The sequence below is a fragment of the Lynx canadensis genome, chromosome A2, assembly GCF_007474595.2.
Source record: "Lynx canadensis isolate LIC74 chromosome A2, mLynCan4.pri.v2, whole genome shotgun sequence".
Taxonomy (NCBI): Eukaryota; Metazoa; Chordata; class Mammalia; order Carnivora; family Felidae; genus Lynx; species Lynx canadensis.
This window is the reverse complement of record NC_044304.2, coordinates 166082096-166091440: the sequence shown is the minus strand read 5'-3', so window position 1 is coordinate 166091440 and position 9345 is coordinate 166082096.

Below are 9345 nucleotides of genomic sequence, written 5' to 3'. Positions count from 1 at the left end.
CCCTCCAGTGGGAGAGCGGCCACACAGAACATTTCTGGGGCCTTCTTTGTCCTCTTCCCATGGAGGGCAAGAGCTGCCCCCCCTGCCCCCGTGCATCTGGATGGCCCCGTAACCCGAGCTGGGGTGGCAGGGACCGGCACCCCCCTCGGAGGTCAGCTCCTGGGTCAAGTCTGCCCACCCCGCAGATGCCACGCTGGGAGGGAGCCCAAGCGGGCTACAGGGGGAGGGGGTGTCCCGCCAGCCCCCGGGGCTCCGGGCCGCCTGCTGAGGCGCCAGGCACGTGAGCAAGCACCTTAGTGTCCCGTGGCCGCCAGAACAAACTCCAGAGTGACGGGAAGGATGCGTGGTCCTCATTTGCCTACCGCGAAGCCAAGGCCCTAAGTCTTGCTTGATTACCCAGGGGAAAGGGCCGGAATCTGACTTGCTATCTGCCATCGATTAGGGCCCCAGCTTTGTGAAGCCGTATGTGAATTTGCGCATTTTTTGCAGGTAGAGACGCAAACGACTTCTGTCTGGTGGAGAAGACAGCCGGCCCCAACGGCTGCGGGTCGGTTTCCCTGCAGGGCACAATCCCTTGGCTCTGACTTCGAGGACACGGTGGGGTGCCCGCCTAGCCTCACGACAGAGCGCCCTCCCCTCCACTGCCCCCGGAACCAGCCTTGCCATTTTGCTGGTTCCCAGGCTAATACACACACCGGGGCCCCAGCTCAGCGCGCTCCCACAGAAATGCAGCCTGAGCTCGTGCGTAATTGAAACGTGCCGCGGCCGAAAGAGAGGAGTGGCCAGGAGCACGGGCAGTCTAGAATGTCTTATTTCATGCAATGTCACCAGATGCCGTTTCAACGTCTACTCCATATAAAAAGGTACTAATGACTAGTTTACATTTCCCTGGTACATTTTTTTTTTTTTTTTTTTGGTGCGTATCTTACGTTAACGGCACATCTCAGTCGGGATGTCCCATTTTCACCCGTTACAGGGAAACATGGCGACACCAGAACAACGAAGGTGCGTTTCAAGCAGGAGGGACTTGCGCCGCCCCCATCGTTCAAGCTGTGATCACAACGAACTGGGTGCCGCCTTGCTGGCCACGGTCCAGGCGCTGGTTCCCCGCCAGTCCAGGGGCTGAACCGCGTGGAGGTGTGCCACCCAGTGGCCGTGCCTGGTAGTGCAGGGCCCTTCGGGATCTGGGGCCTTCCAGAAGCCAGGGCGTGATGTTGGGCTCACATTCCGGGAACATTCCAGGGGGTGGGGGTGGGGGGTGGAGAGGAGGCCAGGGGAAGTAGGGCTGTCGTGCCCCGGATCTCCAGGTCACTGGGTGGCGAGCAGGCTCCACAAGGGTGTCTTGTACCCTCGGCCACCCGGCCGTACACGCTGACCTGCCCAACTCCCAGAAGGCCAGGCAGGGGCCTTTCCAAGCCGTCCCCGAGCCTGACGGCAGGATTGCAGCGGTGGTGGCTGTCTTCGTCTGCTTGGATGGTCCCCCCGCCGGGATTCCACACCCTGGGCTTACACAGCAGGATCGCTGTCGGTTCCGGCGGCCGGGAGAGCGGGGCGCCCTCTGGGCGGGTCCCCGTGACATCTCTCCCAGGCCCGCAGACGACACCTGGGGTAGTTATCCCATTTCGCAGCTAAGCGACTGAGGTTACGACTTGTTCAAGATCACACAGAGCCAGGAACTGGGCCAGGCCGGGCTTGGCTGTCTGGGGTGGGGAGCCCTCAGCTTCTCTCCCCTGGCCCCCACCACCAACACCCTCGACGGCCTCCATCCGGGTGTTTGCAAACCGCTTCCTGGAGATCAAACCCGTGTCCCCAACCTATGTGCCTCTGGGGTCTCTACCTTCGGCGGGGGGCCTCTCTGGGCTGTGTCTGGACCCTGGAGACGGGTGAGGAACGCCCCGTAGCAGTGTGTGTGGCCACAGTGCTACAGCATGGGGCCAGCAGAGCCCTGGACCCCCCGGGAGACCATTCCTGTCAGGTGGGACCAGCGGTCTTGCCAGCCCAGGAGCGCGGTCAGTCAGCGCTGGCGAGGGGCTGTCTCTCAGACACACGTGAGCCACGCGCGCGAGACAGACGTGCGAGGCCCAATGCCCGTGAACGCATTCCTCACAAACGAGGAAGACGCAATCTTCCAGGTCCCTGTGAAAAGCAGCCCACCCTGAGGCGGGCCCAGATCATGGCTCCCAAGTTGTTGAACGCAGATGGCGTCAGAACGTGACGACCGTGGGATCTGAACGTCTCGTGACCTCGGGTTCGTGCGCTCGGGGTGGGGGAGAAGCCCGACGAGGGGAAGGTGGAGGGTTTGAGGAAGAAGGTGGAGGTTATGCACGTTTGAGCATTTTGTCCTTTTCAGAGACTCGAATTGTAAAGAGGAAGTCGTCTTCCTCTTTGGTCTAGAAAATAACACGAGGAACCGATTTTCCGTTAAGAAAGTACAGGGATACTTCATCTGACTTTGTCATCTGTGGCACCTGCTCCGTAAATGTCCTTCGCAGATTGACATCAAGACCCCAGGCCGCAGCGCAGACAGTTCCTGAAATAAGTAAGTCCAGTCCCCCAGAGTCCAGAGCGAAGCCGGCGGGCGGGGACACAACAGAGCAGGACCACGTGCTCCAGCGGGCAAGAGAGAGAGAGAGCGAGCGAGCAGGGAGCCCGAGAGGAGCACAGACACCCAGTGTGGGGAGCACAGACGAGCAGGGGTCCCGCAGACTTTCTGGACACTGAATGAAGGCCTCCGAGCCCGGCCTGCTTCACAGCTGAGCGCTCTTTGGAGGCTGGTCCGGGAAGGGGTGCTGGGCACCCCTCCTCCAGGCCTCACGCTGCCTCAGCCCTGGACCGCGGCGCACCTGAGAGAGAGGCAGCGGGCGCGGGTGGCTGGGGACGCAGGCCAGGGTGCCGCAGTCGGGCTCCCTGAGACGCCGCGGCACCCGAGGCCCCCTCAGCGCTCCAGCCCAGGCAGCCCTCCCCAGCCAGAGGCCCCAGCAGACAGGGTTGGCCCAATGGGGCTCAAATTCTTTGGGTCCAGTTTAGCCCAGGCCCCAGACCCCTTGGACAGGACTTGGACAGCTGCCCCTTCCTTTCTGAGCACTGCCCCCCTGCCTGAGGCACCACCGTGGCCAGAGCAGGGGCCTACGCTGGGGCGGCGGTGGGCAGGAGGGCCGGGGGGGCCCGGATGCAGCTACAGGCTCCCTCCTGATAGCCGAGGGGCAGGGGGAGGTCAGGGGCGCCTGTGGAAGGCCGTGAGCATCTGTGGGGGTTCTCAGAGCATTTGGGAAGGGCATGCGAGGAAGGCTGCGGCCTGAAGCTGGTAAAGTGTATGAGGGCTTGGACCCTTTCAATCGGCATCAAAAGGAACGAGGTTCCGTCTCCTGATTCCAGGTGGGCCTGTGGGCCACACGCCGGGTGAGCGGGTGGCGGTCACAGGGGCCAAGCATCCGGGCCTGGACAGGGGGCTCCAGAGTCCCAGCTGTCAACTATCTCAACAAGAATTATACCAGTGAAAACAGTCGCTATAGAAAATGTAGAAACGTGGAAAGAAATTAAAAGTCCTATGTCTTTATGATTCTCCTACAGGGAAATGGGGGCCGTGAGCTGAAAAATTCACCTCACCTGGAGAGACGTCTGGCTTGTGCCCCGGATGATCGGGAGGTGGCCTCCAGGCCCCGGAGTGTCCTCCTTGATAGGAGTGTCCTTGTTGGCCTCGGGTTTGGCCAGGGGACAGTCACGCGTGTCACTTTCGGTGGGTGCGGACAGCGATGACCCTGAAACTTTTGGGCTTGAGCCTTGCCGCCCTTTTCACCCACACGCACGTCTGTGTTCCCGAACTGCCGTCCTCTTGATCGCCCCCAGACCCCCGGATGTCCGGGAAGCAGGTGCTGACACCTGGGGCGCGGACCGAGTGGGTGTGGGCGTGGCGTAGACGTCAGCACTTGAACATCCGTGCCCCGCCCCCGGCGGGTGATTCGGATGCTCGCAAAGTTTGAGAAGCCGAGTGTCGAGCGTCGTGGCCCCACAGCGGACGTGCATTATGCCTTCGTATGAGGAGGCAGAGCAAGGTGGTGTCCCTTCGTCTCACCGCGGATCCTAGGTCGGCACGGTACCCACATCACAGATGGAAAGGCTGAAACTCAGAGGCTGAGATGCGGTCTGACCTCGCTGTGTGACCCAGAACTTGAGTGTCAACCACCGTGCAGCGCTGTCCCCCGCCACACCCCGGGTTCCGGTCCTACCGGACTGTTTGTGCACACCTCAGTGTTTTCATTCTGCTTCCTGGGTGTGTGTTTGCACGTCCGTTCCCCTGCCCTGGTGGCCGCCAGAGCTCAAGTTCGCCTCCTGGTGACGCCTTCCTGCCTCTGAGCCCCTCCTCCCTGCGGCCCCATAGACACGGCCACCCTGTGGCTGTTCTGCCTTGTCCTTCCCGCGCGGAGCTCCCCGGACGGGGGGCCCTTCCTCACCTGGTACCAAGGTGCCCTGGGCAAAGGAGGGAAAAAGTCATCCCAAACTTGGGAGAAATCGTCTGCCGGATTGTTCAATTGCTTCATTCCTGGCATCACCAGGAGGTGTTTTCTCCTAAGCCTGTGCGAATACGTAGGGGACCTTGCTGTTCGTCGGTCCGTGCTTATCCCACAACGCTGGAGAGGGTAACTTTGTGACCGAAGCGTATCTCATTAAGAGCTACAATCCACAGAAGCGTCCCGAGCTTACAGCCCTGTGAGGCTGGGTTGGCCTGCACACGTCGAGAAGCTGTATAATTTGACCGTCCAGCGGAGAAAGTTAGCTGGTCGTATCCCACTGACCAGTCTCTGCAGAAGATCTTTGATGATGAATCGCTATTCCTTTATTTATTTATTATGGGCGAGGTGGGGGGAGGAGCAGAGAGAGGGAGAGAGAATCCCAAGCAGGCTCCGTGCATCAGCACAGAGCCCAACACGGGGCTCGACCCCCTGAACCGTGAGATCATGACTTGAGCCTAGATCAAGAGTTGGATGCTCAACCGACTGAGCCACCCAGCTGGCTCACTTGTCTTGCTTTTTAAAAAAATCTTCCTGCCACTTCTCTCTTCCCAGAGTTAGACTTTTTTTCGACCCATGCTATTAAATCTATTTGAGAATTTTGAATTAACAGCAATCCTTACTCCATATTTGTCAAATGCAGGGTGACACCATGAATGGATGTGTCATTTCTGGCTGGCTTGGCTATCGTCAGCCTCCAGGGTTGAGGAAATCCTAAAATAGTGACAAGACCTTCTGCGCCGGGACAAAGCCAGGAGGAGTCACCCTCAGGGTCAGAGGACAGCTGTCTGCTGCTTCAGAAAACCGTGCGGGCAGGATCTTTTCTAGATCACTTGATCACTTTTTCTTTTTTTTCTAGATCACTTTCTAGATCACTTGAGAAGATGCGGACATAGACTGCCCAGGTCCCGCTCCAGGGGGGCTCTCCCGGGGGTCCTGACACGTCTTGGCCACATCAGCGGTGTGCTGGGACTCTCCTGCAAGCCCCGTACCCACCTCTCCCTGCCGTGCTTAGTGTTTGGGATGGTCTACGGGTATCACGGGACGGAGACTCAGGGCCAGAAGGCAGTCATGGCTGTCACAAGATGCCGTGAGCCCACCTCCTCCAAGGAGCCTTCCTGGACACCACCCTCTCTAGACCACGTTGTGGGGGGTTGGTCGACATGAAAGGTGGCTGCTCGGAGCATGTGTTCCCTACCTGGGTGCAGGCACTGACTCATACCATTTTCAGATGGTCCCTTTGCCAGATGTTTGACAGTCAGGCCCTCCCTTCCCCGGGGAGGTTAGTCTTGCACTCGGGCCCAGCACCTGTGACCTCTAATCCACTTCTGTAACCCCGCTCCACATTGATCTTTTGTTTTTTACTTCTACACCTTCCTGCCAGGCACCCCCACTCCAGGCTCCTGGGAGGGGCGTCACCGATCGAATGAACACACACATCTCCCAAGAATGAGTAAGTTTCAGGGACAATGCACTATAAACCCATTTTTTTTTTAAATAAAGAAACATTTTCTGAAGAAAATGAGCGTCTCTCCTAAAGGGAAGAGTCTCACAAAGGTGCAAAGAGCCCACAGCACAAACTTGAGTAATTATGCAGAGCTGTTTACCAATTCTTTCATAGATCTTTGTTTCTGGAGAGAGAGAGAGAGAGAAAAAAAAATAAAAGCCCATTAAGGTGATTTTCCCAAAGGAGAAGTCTGGACTCAAAGATAAATGAGAGACCCCACGTCTCGATGGAAAGGCTCCTTGCAGCTGGAACACAGCCCTCGCTCCAGCCTGGCCTCCCCTCCCCTCCCCTTGTTAGCGGTCGGCGTGTTAGAAGCCTCTAGCCGTCGCCGGCCCACATCTGCTCGTAAACTTTAATAAACACAAGCACGTTCCCAGCTCTGTTCTCAGCTCTGGGTACAGGACAGCGAGCGGTAGAGACACGGCCCTTTCCTTGACACAGCATGGGCACAACACCGTAATTAAAATGGGGCTGACCCCGCCTCGCACCGGGAGACCTGCCCGTGCGGAAGCTGGGCCCCCCGACAGCAGATGAAGCCACGACCCCGAGGCGGGAGTTGGCCACTCTCCATTCACCTTGGGCCCACGTCAACACAGGCACGTTCCTCTTCCGACGGGTGGTTGGGAGTGCAAGAGGAAAAGACAGAAACACACCAAGCACGTTTGTGGTCTCTGCTTTTCCTCCTCCGGACTTCATGCCCCACAGGCTGAGGCAGGTCCCCTGGGCGAGCCCCGTACGGATGGGGAGGGGGGAACGCGTAGCAAGCTAACGTGCAGCAGGCTGTGGATGTGCAATTCCGTCACAGGGACGAGTAGACGGGAACCAGCCTCCGGCCCAGCAGGGGGCACACTCGGCTGTGTCACGGCCAGATTGTGGGGGGTGTGCAGACCCAGCTGGGCGGTGCCCGGTGAGGCTCCCGGTGAGCTCCACCCGGCCACCCTGCCTCCGGCCCACGCGCGCCTGGCATTTCCAAACGTCCAGCCTTTGCCAATCGAATGAGCGCAGGGTGATATCACAATGCTTTGATTTGTGTTTCTGTGATTACCCGTGGCTTCAACATCGCTGTATTTGGTTGCTGCCCCTTTGGATCTCCTTTCTGTAAATCGCCTGTTCGGACCCTTCGCCCAGTTCTCTGTTATGGTTGCCGTCTTCTTGTTGGTGCAAGAATTCTTTTTAATTGTTAGCTTTGGACATCGCAATACCCTCCCCTCTTCCTCCTATCTTCTGCGTCCATGGTGTGCGTCAAAAAGAAACCCTTATTTTTATGTCATCAAGTGCACATGCTGTGTGTGTGTGCGCCTTGTGGTTTCTGATTTAGGTGTTTTGATGAAGAAGTCCTTCCCTACCTTTGCGGTCACAGGGATATTCTCCTGAATCGTCTACGGTGAACTTTCGAGTTCTGCCTTTCACACGCACACCTTTCATTCCCCTTCGCATCTGGGGTCGACAGGGACCTGGTTTTCTTGTTTCTCCGGGAGAGTCCATTTTAATTCATAATGGTACTCGCACTTTAATTTCTCAATTTATTCCTAGGGACAGAGTTTTTTCCTTCTAATGATGCAGTTATGTTTCTCTGGGAAAAGACTGGTACTGTTTGTACAGAAAGCCTGAGCTCTCACTGCTGGCAGCTGCAATTTCCAGAATACAGTGTCTATTTAGGTGATGGAGCGGTGGCACAAGAAATGAGGTAAAAAATTGATTTCTAGCTTCGTGGTTGGGGGGAATCATTAAACTTGACATTTTTGTTCTGTTGAAGTTACAGCCTCTAGAAGAAGTAGAAATAATTCCAATTTACCTTCTATTTGGAGTCCTGGAAGGGGGGCTCCATGCCCTATGTACGAAACACCACGAGAACAATACATTTCCAACTCTAAGTGCAAAAGCTTAATTTTATCACGGTAACAACTGGGGGTGTAGAATTGCTTCCTTCATGTGTGTGTCTTAGGAGGATGGTGGGCATGGCCCTGCCAGTTTGGGGCCAGCCCTACAACACCTGTTAGCCTCTACTCTTGTGCTGGGGGAACCAGGCGCTGTGTCAGAGGTCAGAACACGAAGTCCTGAAGCAGAGCTGGTTCATTGCCATGTGACGATTTTCCATCTGCCTGGCTCGGGATGCAGACAGAGCACAGTCTTTTGTTACAAGTGGAGCCCACCCCACGGGCAGGATCCACCGGGACGCCACACCCGCGAGGATCGCAGCGCTTACTGGGCGCTTGCTGTGTGCACTGGCCACTGCACTAAGTGTGCCCCGTGCGTTTGCTCATGTACCCTCTCAGCCTTCTGACGAAAGAACTGCCCTGGCTGATATTTTATTTTACAGATGAAGAGTCGAGTCTCGGAGGGGATAAATAACTTGTTCAAGGTCGCCCAGAGAGTGAGGGGAAGTCTGGGGTTGGGACCAGGCTGTCTCCTACCTGCTGACGAGCAGTTTGAAGGCCCCGGGCCCCAGGGGGGTCACACCGTCCCTGGAATCCCTGGAGTCTTGTTCTATTTTTTATTTTTCCATCTGTCGGCTCCAGCAGCTTTGGCCATATGGTGACGTCAACTCCTGGGCAGGTTCATTTTCTTCTCAGGAAGGGGTGCCAAAATGCCGGTTGTTGCAAATCACGGAGGCAAAGGGGAGGGGGACCCCTGAGGCGCTGGGGCTGGGGCACGGGAGCTCCGTGGCACGTGGGGGGGCTCCGTAGATCTGTGGTGTGCTAAAAAGAAGGCAGGTGTCGTCCCTGTCGGCTCGGAGACATCTAGGGCCGTGTGGTTAAGTAGGGATGTGACCGTGTCGGGATGAAGGACCCAGCCTCTCGAACCTTTAGTCCAAGGCTCTTCGCAGCACACGCGGATGCCGTCTGTGCGCACAAGATGCCAAGACACAGAGAGCCCCGAATGCCGGTCCAGAACGAGCTTGGCTGGTGTGGAACGAGCCACACTCTTTTTTTCTTTTTTTTTAAGATTTTCCTTATTTTGAAGGGGGGAGGGGCAGAGAGATTGGGGGGCAGAGGATCTGAAGCAGGAATCTATGCTGACAGCAGACAGCCTGATGCGGGGCTTGAACCCGTGAACCGCCAGATCGTGATGTGGGCCGAAGGTGGACGCTCAACCCACTGAGCCACCCAGGCACCCCCCGCCCCCGCCTGCCAGCCACACTCCTGATAAGGAAACCAGTCCAGCCCAGATCCTTCTAGCTGAGTCACAGGGGCTGAAATAGTGGATTAGGGTGCGTGCACATTTCATGCCTTTGAAATCTGTCTTCCAGGACTCCTGACCTGGGAATCCAATGGTCTGGGATGTACTTACTTGGAAAATCGCCATATTTTCATTATTTGTGTGACTCTT